Consider the following 13,179-nt stretch of genomic DNA (forward strand, 5'->3'; position numbering starts at 1 on the left):
TTGATGCTGCTGTTGTCCCAGTCTGTCTCGGGGAAGCTGAGAACGAAATGCCTGCTGAGTTTGGAGCACCAGGGTGCAAAAAAACCATGGAGTTATTACAGACCAGGAGACCATTTCATTAACATAATCATCGGTACATCAAAACTGGTGCATATAATGCTTCCTTTCAATGTAGAGCCTTCTAATCAGTTTCACTTGTAAGTCATCCAGGATAATGCAGTTGCATTCCCTCCATTTATAATTTGAACACTCTCATTTTATTCTCCTTATTCCACTGGCTCCTATATTGCAGCACATGTCCTATCGACTTTCCTGAATCATGTTGATTTCCATGCTTTCTTTGTCTTATTTTGAGGAAAGGACTCAAGTCCAAAGATGGGACAGAAAAAAAGTCCACATTATTTTCCTCTCCCCGTTCAGTCTTGAATTCGTGATTTGAATACAGTACTGACTGTTGTTTAAATTAGTGATTATTGTGGTTTCTCCCTGCCAGGCTCATTTCAAATACAACTACTCATTAAGATTTAGTTCATGATCCTTATAGAAATACAGGATGACTTATTTTTTACAATTGGTTTCTGAGTCATTTTGAAACATCCTTCTATGGTGATTCCATTTTAATCATTCATTTATTTCGAACCTTGTTTACTGGCCAGATGAAAATTAGTATTGTTACAAATAATGGTGCATTTGCGATTCTTAACCCAGGAGGTGGGCTGTATCAGTTCCATCTCCCCAACATTCATTAAAATTAAATGGAGATGGGTGAGTATCATTTGTCTCTGGGTTTGGAGTCAGTGTTGGCTTAAGATTCTGTAGGCTTCAAGAGACAAAGCGGATTAAATTGAAAAACAAATATGTTGTTGGTTCTGTTAATGATGATAGAGTAGAGTAGAGTAGAGTAGAGTAGAGTAGAGTAGAGTAGAGTAGAATAGAATAGAATAGAATAGAATAGAATAGAATAGAATAGAATAGAATAGAATAGAATAGAATAGAATAGAATTCTTTATTGGCCAAGTGTCATTGGACACACAAGGAATTTCTCTTTGGTGCATACGCTCTAAGTGTACAGAAAAAAAAAGAGATACATTCATCAAGAATCGAACGGTATAACCCAATAATAGTCATAGGGTACAAATAAGCAATCAAATCATATTAGGAAACAGTCAATATAAATCGTAAGGATACCAGCAACAAGGTTATAGTCATACAGTCATAAGTGGGAGGAGATGGGTGATAGGAACGATGAGAAGATTAGTATTAATGCAGACTTAGTGAATAGTTTGACAGTTTTGAGGGAATTATTTGTTTAGCAGAGTGATGGCATTTGGGAAAAAACTGTTCTTGAGTCTAGTTGTTCTGTTGTGCAATGCTCTATAATGTTGTTTTGAGGGTAGGAGTTGAAACAGTTTATGTCCAGGATGTGAGGGGTCTGTAACTATTTTCACAGCCCTCTTTTTGACTCATGCAGTATACAGGTCCTCAATGGAAGGCAGGTTGGTAGCCATTATTTTTTCTGCAGTTCTAATTATCCTCTGAAGTCTGAGTCTGTCTCATTGGGTTGCAGAACCAAACCAGACAGTTATAGAGGTGCAGATGACAAACTCAATAATTCCTTTGTAGAACTGTATCAGCAGCTCCTTGGGCAGTTTGAGCTTTCTGAGTTAGCAGAGAAAGAACATTCTCTGTTGTGGTTTTTTGATGACATTTTTATTGTTGGGTGTCCATAGCAATAGCACATAGACTTATAAACCACTTCACAGTGCTTTACAGCCCCTTCTAAGCGGTTTACAGAGTTGGCATATTGTCCCCAACAATCTGGCTCCTCATTTTACTGAGCTTGGAAGGATGGATAATAATGTGATCATTTTTGCAGGAGTTTATCTATTGCTCATTTAGAAGTGCAGTGCTTCATTTTCACTAGTCAACCAAAGATATATTTAAAAATATAAAATATATTTAAAGATTGATGATGGTGGTGGTGATGATGATAAAATGAACATCTTTTACACTAGAATATCCTCTGATCAGTCTACAATGATACGTCATATTTTCGCTATTCAAATGGTCAGTAAAAATTCCCCGCTCCTGCACAATCTCACACTTGGCTACAACATCCATGACAACTATTTCAGCTCTCTTGGCACATCAGATGCCTTGCTGGACATCCTCTCTACAGGAGAAGCCAATGTTCCCAACTACAGCTGTGGCAGGAAGGACAACCATTTGGCTCTTTTTGATTCAACTGACAGAGAGAACTCCATCCAGATATCAACATTAATATCCCCCTACAAAATCCCACAGGTTTGTATGTCTACCTCTCTATCTAGTAAATTGGGTGGATTGGCAAGATGGGTAAGCGATAAATCCAACTATATCTCCTCTGTGGAATTCAATCAATCAATCAGAATAGAGCTGGTAGGGATCTCCTAGTCCAATCCCCTTCTCAAGCAGGAGACCCTACACCATTTCAGACGACTGGCTGTCCAGTCTCTTTTTTAAAATCTCCAGTGAGATTTTTAAGATTTCCAGAAACATGTACAACTTCTGAAAGCAGTTCAGTTGATTAGTTTCTATCTATTGTTTCTTGCCTTGCCTTCTGGTGCTTTGGAAAATAAGTTGGACCCCTCTTCTTTGTAGCAACTTCTCAAATACTGGAACACTGTTATCATGTCAGCCCTACTCCTTCTTTTCTCTAGTCTAGTCATACCCAAGTCCTGCAACCGTTCATAAAACCGTAAGTTTTAGTCTCCAGGTCTTTAATCATCTAAATTGCTCTTCTCTGCATTTTTTCTAAAGTCTCAACATCTTTTTTGTAACATGGTGACCAAAACTGGATGCTGTTTGTGTGTGTGTGTGTGTGTGTGTAGCAGCCAAGCAGCCATATAATTTCATGACAACATCCCCATTGCTTTGGGGGCTTCTCCTGCACACTTGTGAAGGTGAGGAGGGGCTTTGTGTCCAATCAAAGGGTCTTCTGTAGAAAAGGAAGCACTGATGGAAAGCTTTCATTTTCTTTGTCAGCTTAGCCAAAATAATATTTTCAATGATGTATACATTCCTGATTTGCTAAAAGAATCCCAATGGCTTATATTACCTAAAGCTTATAAGAAATATATGTTTTTGGACTTACACTGATCACTCCCATTAATTAATCCAATTCATTTAAAAAGTACAAGCATATTAATCAATATGTCAACTATTTTTTACCCTAATCAGTCCATGATCAAATTCAACACAAAGGACCTGAAGAGCAACAAAGCTCCTGGAAATGATTTTTTATTGGCTGAACGATTCAAGAAATATCCCAATCTGTGGGACGTGCAATTTGCAGGTTCTTCTCCACAAATAAATAATAGATTCATCTAATAGATATTATGGCTAAAAACAATAATTGAAATTATTCAGTTTAGAGTGGAAAGATGAAGGAGAACAAAGAATAAGAAGGATTTTGGCACAGATAATCCATTGTTTACAATTGGTTTGTCATGAACTGTGTAATCAGAGGTGGTATTCAGCCGGTTCGGACAGGTTCGGGTGAACCAGTAGTGGAAATCAAGGGTGGCCCTCCCTGGCTGTATGAAGTCCTATTTAGGCATGTTTTTGAGGCCGTGTGCATGTGCTGACATGGCATGTGCACTCATATTTGCGAACCGGTAGGGAAAGTACCACCCCTGCGTGTAATCACAGAATATGTCAGTCAGGGGGAATAAAGGTTTGTTGTCTCCAAAAATCTTATTAATACTTATTTAAAAAGCAAGCTGAAAAGTTATGGTTTTTAGAAATTGACATCAGTTGGTTGAGTTGGATTTATTGAAAGCCAATAACTGACCTCCAAATACAGCATTCTTCATATTTTTTCCCAGATCTGTTCAATTGCTTCAGAAGCTCTGAATGATAAAAGACAATTCCCTTTTTTCTACCAGATGCTCCCCAAATTAGCGATTATTAAGCCAGGAATTGTCCAACTGCTCCTCCATTTTGGATGGTCTTTGATTGGTCTCTTTGCTTCAGACACAGAGGATGCAGTGAACTTCATGACGACTTTGACACCTCTGCTTGTCAGGAATGGGATTTGTATTGTTATATCACAACTTTTATCAACCCCTGCACGTACAGCAGCCCTCAAGGATGCCATCTCCAAGTGGAAACAAGTCAATGTCTTTGTTCACTTTGCAGAATATTTTTCGCTTTCAGACAGAATTCTTCTTTTCCATTCAACACTTCAAGGTTTGCCAGAACCCATTGAAGGAAAAGTCTGGCTATATGGAGGCTATGGGGGAATTCAAATAGGAAGACACACATTTCTCAAATATGTCCATAGTGTTTGGTACTACAGTTTACAGTGGAAAAAAACGCCAAATGATGGTTCCTTCGAACCAGATTTCTTTCTGGAACCACAGTTCACCAATCAGTCTTTTCGGTGTTCTTTTTCAAAAGACAACATTTCTGTCAAAGGCCGGACAAGATGCACTCAGACATCCCCACTGAACACCAAAGTGGAAAGGAACAGGAAGTGGAACCTGTATAACCGATATGTTTATGCTATGATGAATATTATGGCCCATGCCTTGAATGCTGCTTATTCCTCCATATTCAAGAGGAGAAGGAAAGAGGGAAAAGAGAGGCTGGGGACTCGAAGTCTGAAGCCATGGCAGGTATGGGGTCCCGACAAAAATCCATGAAACTTATTTTCTTTGGAGAAGGAATACAAAGGAGGCAGGGAACCTGTTGCATATCCAGGAATTTGCAGAGTTCTGATTGGCTGTTATGATGCCGTTGTTCTTATTGGTGTTACATTGACAGCTCTACTATAATAGGAGCTGTCAAGCGCGGGATGTTGATTCTGAGGTAATTGCCTGTTGTCAGAATAAAGTTGCAGTTAATTCGGAGCCGTTTCCGGCCTGTCAATTAGCCGTCTGGGATGAAATAGTGGCGACGAGGATGGTCGGAACCCTGGGGAGTAAGACAGTGAGTGATCCCGTTCAATTCCTCACCAGCCGGCAGAGTGAGCAGGCAGATTGCAGAGCACGGGGAGAGGCAAATGGCGGCCTCACACCATTTTGCTCCATTCAATCCAGCAACGGAGTCTTGGGAGGCGTTTGTAGCCCAATTTGACTGCGTCCTGATCGCCAATGACTACTGTGACTTATCGAGCGAAAGGAAACGAGCATACTTTCTGAGCTTCTGCGGGCCGGAAATGTTTGTGATGGCAATGACTCTCATGGCCCCACAGACTGTGCATGCGGGGACCTGGGAGGATTTCATGTCTATGTTAAAAAAACATTATGCCCCCGCCCCCTCCTGGATTGCCCACCATCAGCATTTTTATCATCGGGACCAGGCTGAGGGGGAGTCCATTAGCCAGTATGTTGCGGCCCTGTGTAAAGCGGCTAGGCATTGCCAATTCGTGGACTTAGATGATTACCTGTTGGATTGTTTGGTTAGTGGCGTGAGGGACGAGAACCTGAAGAGACGCTTAATTGGTCGTAGTAGAAGCCCCATTGCCGAGTTTATTAGGATTGAATTGGTTCCAGGCACTGAGGCTCCAGATCCAAGGGGTGAATGCTATACATCCATCTGACTTAGATACGCTTGTGCAGGAATTTCCTACAGTTTTCGATGGCAAGTTAGGATGCTATAAGGGCACCCCTGTCTCATTTAGTCTGGATCCACGAATTCCCCCCCCCCACCGGCTGAAACCTCGCCGGGTTCCTTTTGCGTTGCGGGCGAGGGTGGATGCAGAATTAGATAAATTGATTGCACAAGGAGTGCTGGAGCCTGTAGAGTTTGCCAGGTGGGAGACACCTATAGTAACACCTATTAAGCAGGATAGCTCGTTCCGCATCTGTGCAGACTACCGGGCGACATTGAATAAGGTGCTCCAGGGTCACACTTATCCAGTACCTGTGGTGCAGCATCTGCTGCACTCCCTGGGCCAGGGGTTGGTTTTTGCCAAGCTTGACCTAGCCCAGGCTTACCAACAGTTAAAAGTCGATGACCAGACAGCTGAAACACAGACAATTGTGACCCACCGGGGGGCGTTCCGGTGTCGCCGCTTGCAGTTTGGGGTTAGTGTTGCCCTGGGGATTTTCCAGAGCATGATGGAACGGATGCTGCTGGGAATCCCCGGGGTCAACCCGTATTTTGATGACTTGTTAGTTGTGGCAACTAGCATGCCTCAATTAATGGATAGATTGCAACAGGTTCTCCGGAAATTCAGAGACACCGGTCTCAAAGTCAACAAGTCCAAATGTCAAGTAGCGGTGCGGCCGGTGGAATTCTTGGGATTCCAAATAGATAGTTCTGGAATTCACCCGATGGCGGCTAAGATTACGAATGCTATTACGAATGCTCCAACCCCTAGTTGCAAAGCTGACCTACAATCCTTCCTCGGTCTGTTAAATTTTTATGCTGTTTTTATTCCGCATAAAGCGACATTCGCAGAGCCACTCCACCGCCTGTTAGACCGGAAGGCAAGTTGGAAATGGGGTGCCAAGGAAGCCGTCGCATTCTGCGCTGTGAAGCGCCTCCTGGTATCTAACGCAGTACTCACACAGTTCTCTGCCCACCTTCCATTGACGCTAGCCTGCGACGCATCCCAGTATGGGGTGGGGGCGGTGTTAAGACACAAGTTGCCATCGGGCCGGGAACTGCCCATTGCATATTTCTCTAAAACCTTAGCCCCAGCTGAGCGGAATTACTCTCAGTTGGATAAAGAAGCCCTCGCGTTGGTAGCCGGGGTTAGACGTTTCCACCACTACCTATATGGCCAGCCTTTTGTCTTGTATACTGATCATAAACCCCTTTTGGGCATTCTGGCAGGTGACCGGCAAGCACCGCAGATCTTATCTCCCCAAATGACTTGCTACTCTGTCTTCTTGGCTTCGTACTCGTACTCGTTGGTTCACCGCCCTGGCAAGGACATCGCACACGCAGATGCCTTGAGCCATTGCCCTGTCCCGGACCTCCTATTGGATCCCCTTCCTGTTTCCACTGTTCTCCTAATTGATGAGTCGCCTCTGTTGGTCACCACATCGGAAGTAGCCCGCCTCTCTGTGAAGGACTGCATCCTATCCCAGGTGATCCAGTGGATGGACAGGGGCTGGCCGCAGGGACCATTTGCACCGGAGTTTCAGCCCTACGCTATGAGGTGCCTCAAACTGTCCACCCAGGCCAGATGTTTACTGTGGTGACACCGGGTGGTGATCCCACCGCCCCACCGAGACTCGTTGTTATGCCAATTGCACCGGGGCCACCCGGGGGTGGTGCATATGAAAGCGTTGGGCCGATGCTATATGTGGTGGCCGCTCCTAGACTGAGATATAGCAGAATGGGTCTCAAAATGCTCCCATACTGCCTATGCCAGTAAAATAACATCCTGGGGAGTGGGAGAAGCCAGGGGGGCCGTGGTCTCATTTGCACATTGATCTCACTGGCCCTTTACAAGGCCAGTCATTTTTAATGGTGGCAGACGCATTCTCCAAGTGGGTTGAGGTTGTCCCTATGCGCTCCACCAATGCAGAGGCTGTCATTAAGGTGTTACGCCATATGTTTGTCACACATGGGTTGCCTGATGTGGTTGTATCTGATAACAGGCCCCAATTTACAGCTGCCGAGTTTGAGGGGTTCCTGGCACACTGGGGTATCAGTCACTGTTTAATACCACTGTTCCATCCATCTAGTAACGGATGTGTGGAATGCGCCGTGAGGTCTGTGAAGGAGGCCCTAAAGAAGATAGGACAGGGGTCTTGGGGTGACCGGGTGGAGGAGTTCATGAAGGCACAGCATACTACACCTTGCCAATTAACTAATAGGAGCCCCGCCGAGCTTTTGATGGGCCGTAAGCTCCGCACGACCCTGGATAGGTTACACCCCACGTATGAGTATAGCTATCCTTTAGATTCCCGGAGGAGATTTCAACCATTCCTCATAGGAGACCTGGTATACTCCAGGATCTTACAGAGGGCTGCCTTTATGGGTGGTGGGGACAGTAGTAGGGTTAGTGGGGCCACATTCCTACTATATAGAGGTAGAAGAAGGGAAAATGTGGAAGCGTCATAAAGACCAGCTGAGGGCCCGGAAACAGCTATCAGACTACCGGAGCAGCGTGGACAAGCCGAGTATCCGGCAAGACCGAACGGCCACGGGACCGAGGCACCGGATACCTTCAAAGCACTATCCCCAACATGTAGTGAATCAGGGGGCTTACCTTCACCGGGCAGTAGAGAAGAGTCCAGGGAAGTTGGGTGTGAGGATAGGAGATATCCCGAGGACACTCAGACACAGAAGGAGCATTCAAAACCGCCACCAAATCTGGTGGAAGGGGTGGGACCCAGGCGATCCGGAATGATTCGCCGACGGCCGGCATATTTGAGTGATTACGCATGCGTTTAATGCCGGCGCATGCTCAAGCTTGGTGGGAAGGAATGTTGCATATCCAGGAAGTTGCAGAGTTCTGATTGGCTGTTATGATGCCGTTGTTCTTATTGGTTGTTACGTTGACAGCTCTACTATAATAGGAGCTGTCAAGCGCAGGATGTTGATTCTGAGGTAATTGCCTGTTGTCAGAATAAAGTTGCAGTTAATTCGGTCAATTAGCAATCTGGGATGAAATAGAACCATTTCAACCATTTTGTGCTTCAAAAGGCCAACACGTTTGACCAAGCTAATCACTTGTGGATGATTTTCCAAAGAGCGGGTACCGTGTCATATACATTTTGATATTAAGACAGTTTTAATTTTACAAAGTATGTATGCATTTTTAAATAAATTCCTGTCCTTATGAATTTGCATTTAGCATTTTGGAATTTTATGTTCATAAATTTCAAGGAGTCCCTGAGGCCATCTAGTACAACCCCTCCTGCCTGCCGAAATTCCAGTTAAAGCTTCTTTAAGTAATGGCTGCTGGATCTTTGGGTTAAATCAATTAATGAAGAGGAAACTTGAGCTTCTCCGCTTCACTAGATCAGCTCTAAAATTGTTCCTCCTCCTCTCTTCTCTTGTGACTGAGCTCATTTTTACCATGTCCAACACTCTGAGACAGGGGTGTCAAACTCAAGGCCTGTGGGCCAGATCTGGCCTGTGGGCTTTTTAGATCTGGCCTGTGAGGCTGCCCTGGAAGGAGAGAAGGACCGGCCGATGGTACATCTACCAGTGAAAATGGAGCTTGGGAGGGCTACACTTCTGGGTTCCATTTTCAGCCGCAATGGCCTCCTACAGCCCACTGCCACCTCCGTTTTTGGATCCCCCCAGCCCTGCTCATGCCACCACAGGTGCCCCCAACACAAGTTACATCAAGCTGCCCATGCCCACCCTGGCCACACCCACCCCACCCATGTCCACCCAGTCCCCCGAGGTCAAACACAACCCTGATGCAGCCCTCCATGAAATCGAGATTGACACCCCTGCTCTAGAATAACAGTAAACATCTGTTATTTTTCCTTTGGGGAAAGGAAATGCCCTGGACTTTGATTTGTGAGGGATGTGTTACTTGGAACCTGACATGTAACATCTTTCAGCTATTGGAAGAGTGCTGTATTCTCCTTTCTCCAGCTAAGAGATTTTGTCCATTGTAAAAGGTGCTCCCAGATTCCTTCTGATTTTCATCCCCAAAGACCAACATGACTCCTCTTCTTGTTCCCTTTCCTCCAGGTTAAGACCAGCTCCTTTGATCTCTTCCTTGATTTCATTGCCCATCTCTAAACTGATCCAGTTAGTTGTACAATGTCTTCTTAAAGGAGGTGCCTGCAAGGGGACTTTGTACTTGAGTCAATTTCTCTCCAAACCTGCACATTTACTTCTAAGATTTTAATGGATGCATTTGCCTTCTTTCCATGAGCATCACACGGCCAACTCCCATTTGGTTTGCAATCTACTATTTTGAGATCATTTCCACAAATATTCTTATCAAGTGTAGTTAGACAGAGATGTGGACGTGGACATAGAATTATAGAGAAGAAATGGACCTTGGACGTCCTCGAATCCAACCCTATACTCAAGTAGGAGACTCTATACCATTTCAGACATAAGGTTTTCCAGTCTCTTTTTGGAAGCCATCAGTGATGGAGCACGTATAACTTTTGAAAGCTATTCCAAACTAGAATTTCTACTTTTAACATTCCTGGATATTTTTGTTCTAGTTCCATTCCTTTTTGAAGAAGAATGAGTTTTGCAATCTTTCCCACATGAAAATATACTTGGACCAAAATGGTGATTTGGCAGCAGATCTGGACATCGTAAGCTTGATAGTTCTCTCCAGGGAGGATCCCATTAAAGAGCAACTAGGGGGGTTTATAAGACAGAGACTTACTATCGATCAAGATGCTATTTCACAACTAAAGTTGCTCAACAAGGTGAATTAAATATTGGTGTCTTTTCTCTGTTTTCCAAAGCCTTAGGGCACATTCCAAGCAGCTAAGCCTCTTCACCAAACAGGTTTCAGTGAAAATTGAATTTCGGGAGTAGAATTCTTCTAATTTTTAAAAAATGTTTTAGGAGGTGTCAATATAATTGGCAATGTGTCCTTTAGATGCGGTATTATGAAACATGATTTTAAATTGATTCAGCCATGTCCAACTTGGGATGCTGGGTGATGATGGCTATTTTGTGTCCCTTGTGCAAACTAGTATCTGAATAAAACTGCTGAAAGGGGACATCAAGTGCTGGGGATTTTGGTGCTCATGGCACCAACTTGTCTTGTTTCCTTGCTTAAAATTACCAAAATAGAATGCAAGTCTTTTGGCCACTACCCATGTTCCTGGTGGAATGAAAGAGGCAAGGATAACCCTAATCAAGACTGGATGCAATTCCTCTTGATACCATTGGCAATTCAGATTTAGCTTGCCATGGTTGGGCAAGCTTATCTTCTTAAAGAGACCATATATGTCAGAATTTTCCATACTTGTCTTTCATGCCATGGGGACAGGCGAATAGACCTTCTGCTCCTGAGGAGAAGGTCCAAGGCTTTCAGTTCACATGATATCATAATGACGGTTCTGATGTGCCCTGACCCAGAAAACTGAAGCACTGAAACATGACTTGATCCAAAGAAAAACCCTTCTTCATATTGGAAGAAATGAGGGACAAATGGGGTGGGGGGGAGTTACTTAGATTGGCTCTTTAGCTTATAACCTCATAAGGAACATCCTTTAATGAAGTTGTTTATTTTGATTATTGGCTACCTTAAGTCTCTCTGGGAAAAAGGAGTCTCCAAATGTAACTAATAATCAATGTAGCTCTGTATTTTCATGCCAGTTGGTGTTACCTAACGGTGGTTTTTCAAGAGAAAGGAACTTTTTTTGGATACCTAACTTGACCTTAGAACAGGGGTGTCAAACTCAAGGCCCGGGGTCTGGATCTTGTCCATGGGGTGCTTTCATCTGTCACAGAGGCCCACCCTGGAAACAGTGAAGGACCCGCCCAGTGCACAGCCTTCCTGAGCTCCATTTTCACTGGCAATGGGCTGCAGGAGGCTGTCACAGCTGCAAACAGAGAGCAGGTGGGCCATGCATGACTCCCCTAAGCTCCATTTTTGCTGGCAGAGGGTTGCAGGAGGCCATTGCAGCAGAAAATGGAGCCAGGGTGGGCCACGTGCGGCGGCCTCCCTGAGCTCTGTTTTCTCTGGCAGACGGCTGAAGGAGGCCATCATGGCTGAAAATGGAGCCTCAATGAGTGACATTGAGCTGGCCATGCCCCCTGGCCAGCTCAATATCACTCCTTGTGTTTGTTCCCCAAGATCAAACACAACCCTGATGCGTCCCTCAATGAAATAGAGTTTGACACCCCTGCCTTAGAAACATCTCTTTCTGACACAAAGCTCCTACTCATGTCCCATGTGATGCAGCAAAAAATGAATGACTTACACTTTCTAAGGGCACCTCTCTCCATCTCATCTCTCTACAGTTCTAAAAACTAGGCAGTCAGTTTAGTCTTAGTTCACCACCATATAAAATTAGCAAATAAATATAAAAATAAATAGCAATACCACTTAGTCTTTTATACTGCTCCATAGTGCTTTACAGCCCTTTCTAAGCAGTTTACAAAGTCAGCATACTGCCCCCAACAATCTTGTCCTTATTTTACCAAGCTCAGAAAGCTGGAAAGTTAAGTTAACCTTGAGATAGTGAGGATCAAACTCCTGGCAGTAGGCAGAGTCAGCCTGCAATTCTGCCTTCTAATCACTGCACCAAATCCAACCCTAATCTTTAACAATATTTTCCTTTATATCTTAAATGAAAGGTTGTCCTGGTCCACTTACAAATGGGGGTGGGTTTGCAATGATATATGTCTTCTTCTTGTGCCATATCCGTCAATGGATGTTGGTGATCATGTTGGCCAATGTCCGATGACGATTATGGCACAAGAAGAATGATGATACAATGATACACGTGGTCTAGAAGAAACCTTCCCAGATCCCATTGGCCAGAAGTTTTTTCATCACATTTTTATTCTCTTTCAAGAAATCTAGTGAAATAAAAAATTCACAAAGGTTTCAGGATAAATTTCATTCTAAATTTTAATAGGATTAAAGCATCATACTTTAAACTCATGGATACATGAAGAAAGGAGGAATGCATGCTAATATAACCGTATGGAGGAACCACTAATTGTCACTTCATGCTTCAATCTTTTGTCAATTGCTTCTCTCCAGAATTTATTAAATAGAAGGATCCTGTATTACAATGAGATATTCTGGAAGCCAAAGGGAGGAACTAAGTGAAGAATCTGCCGGTAGTTAGATCCCTTGCAACATTGAGAGTTAGTTAAAAAATTCTTATTTACCTAAGCGAACTATGTACCCAGGCAACTACTTGACTAATATTCATGTCTACCTCCATTTTTCAATGATGGTTATTTCTAACAAACTTTGTTTGGCATTCCTTGTTTTTTCCTTAGTCTCTGCCTCAGTCCAGATGTGTGGAAAATTGTCATCCTGGATTTTTCAAGCAGGCTCGAGAAGGAGAGCCAGTTTGCTGCTATGACTGTGTTCCTTGTCCAGAAGGGACTATCTCCACTCAGGAAGGTGGGTCACACCAGAGGAAAGGGTACTAGATTCATCTAGAGCATTTTGATTAAAATGTGCATTTTAAAAAAGACACATCGAAGGTTGATAATTTTGTGGTTTTTAATTTTCAAGATGCCCAATTTCTTCCATAATGGGAGGGATAAGAAAAAGGT

This window comes from Pantherophis guttatus, chromosome 2 (genome assembly GCF_059756535.1).
Source record: "Pantherophis guttatus breed Tessera chromosome 2, ASM5975653v1, whole genome shotgun sequence".
NCBI lineage: Eukaryota > Metazoa > Chordata > Lepidosauria > Squamata > Colubridae > Pantherophis > Pantherophis guttatus.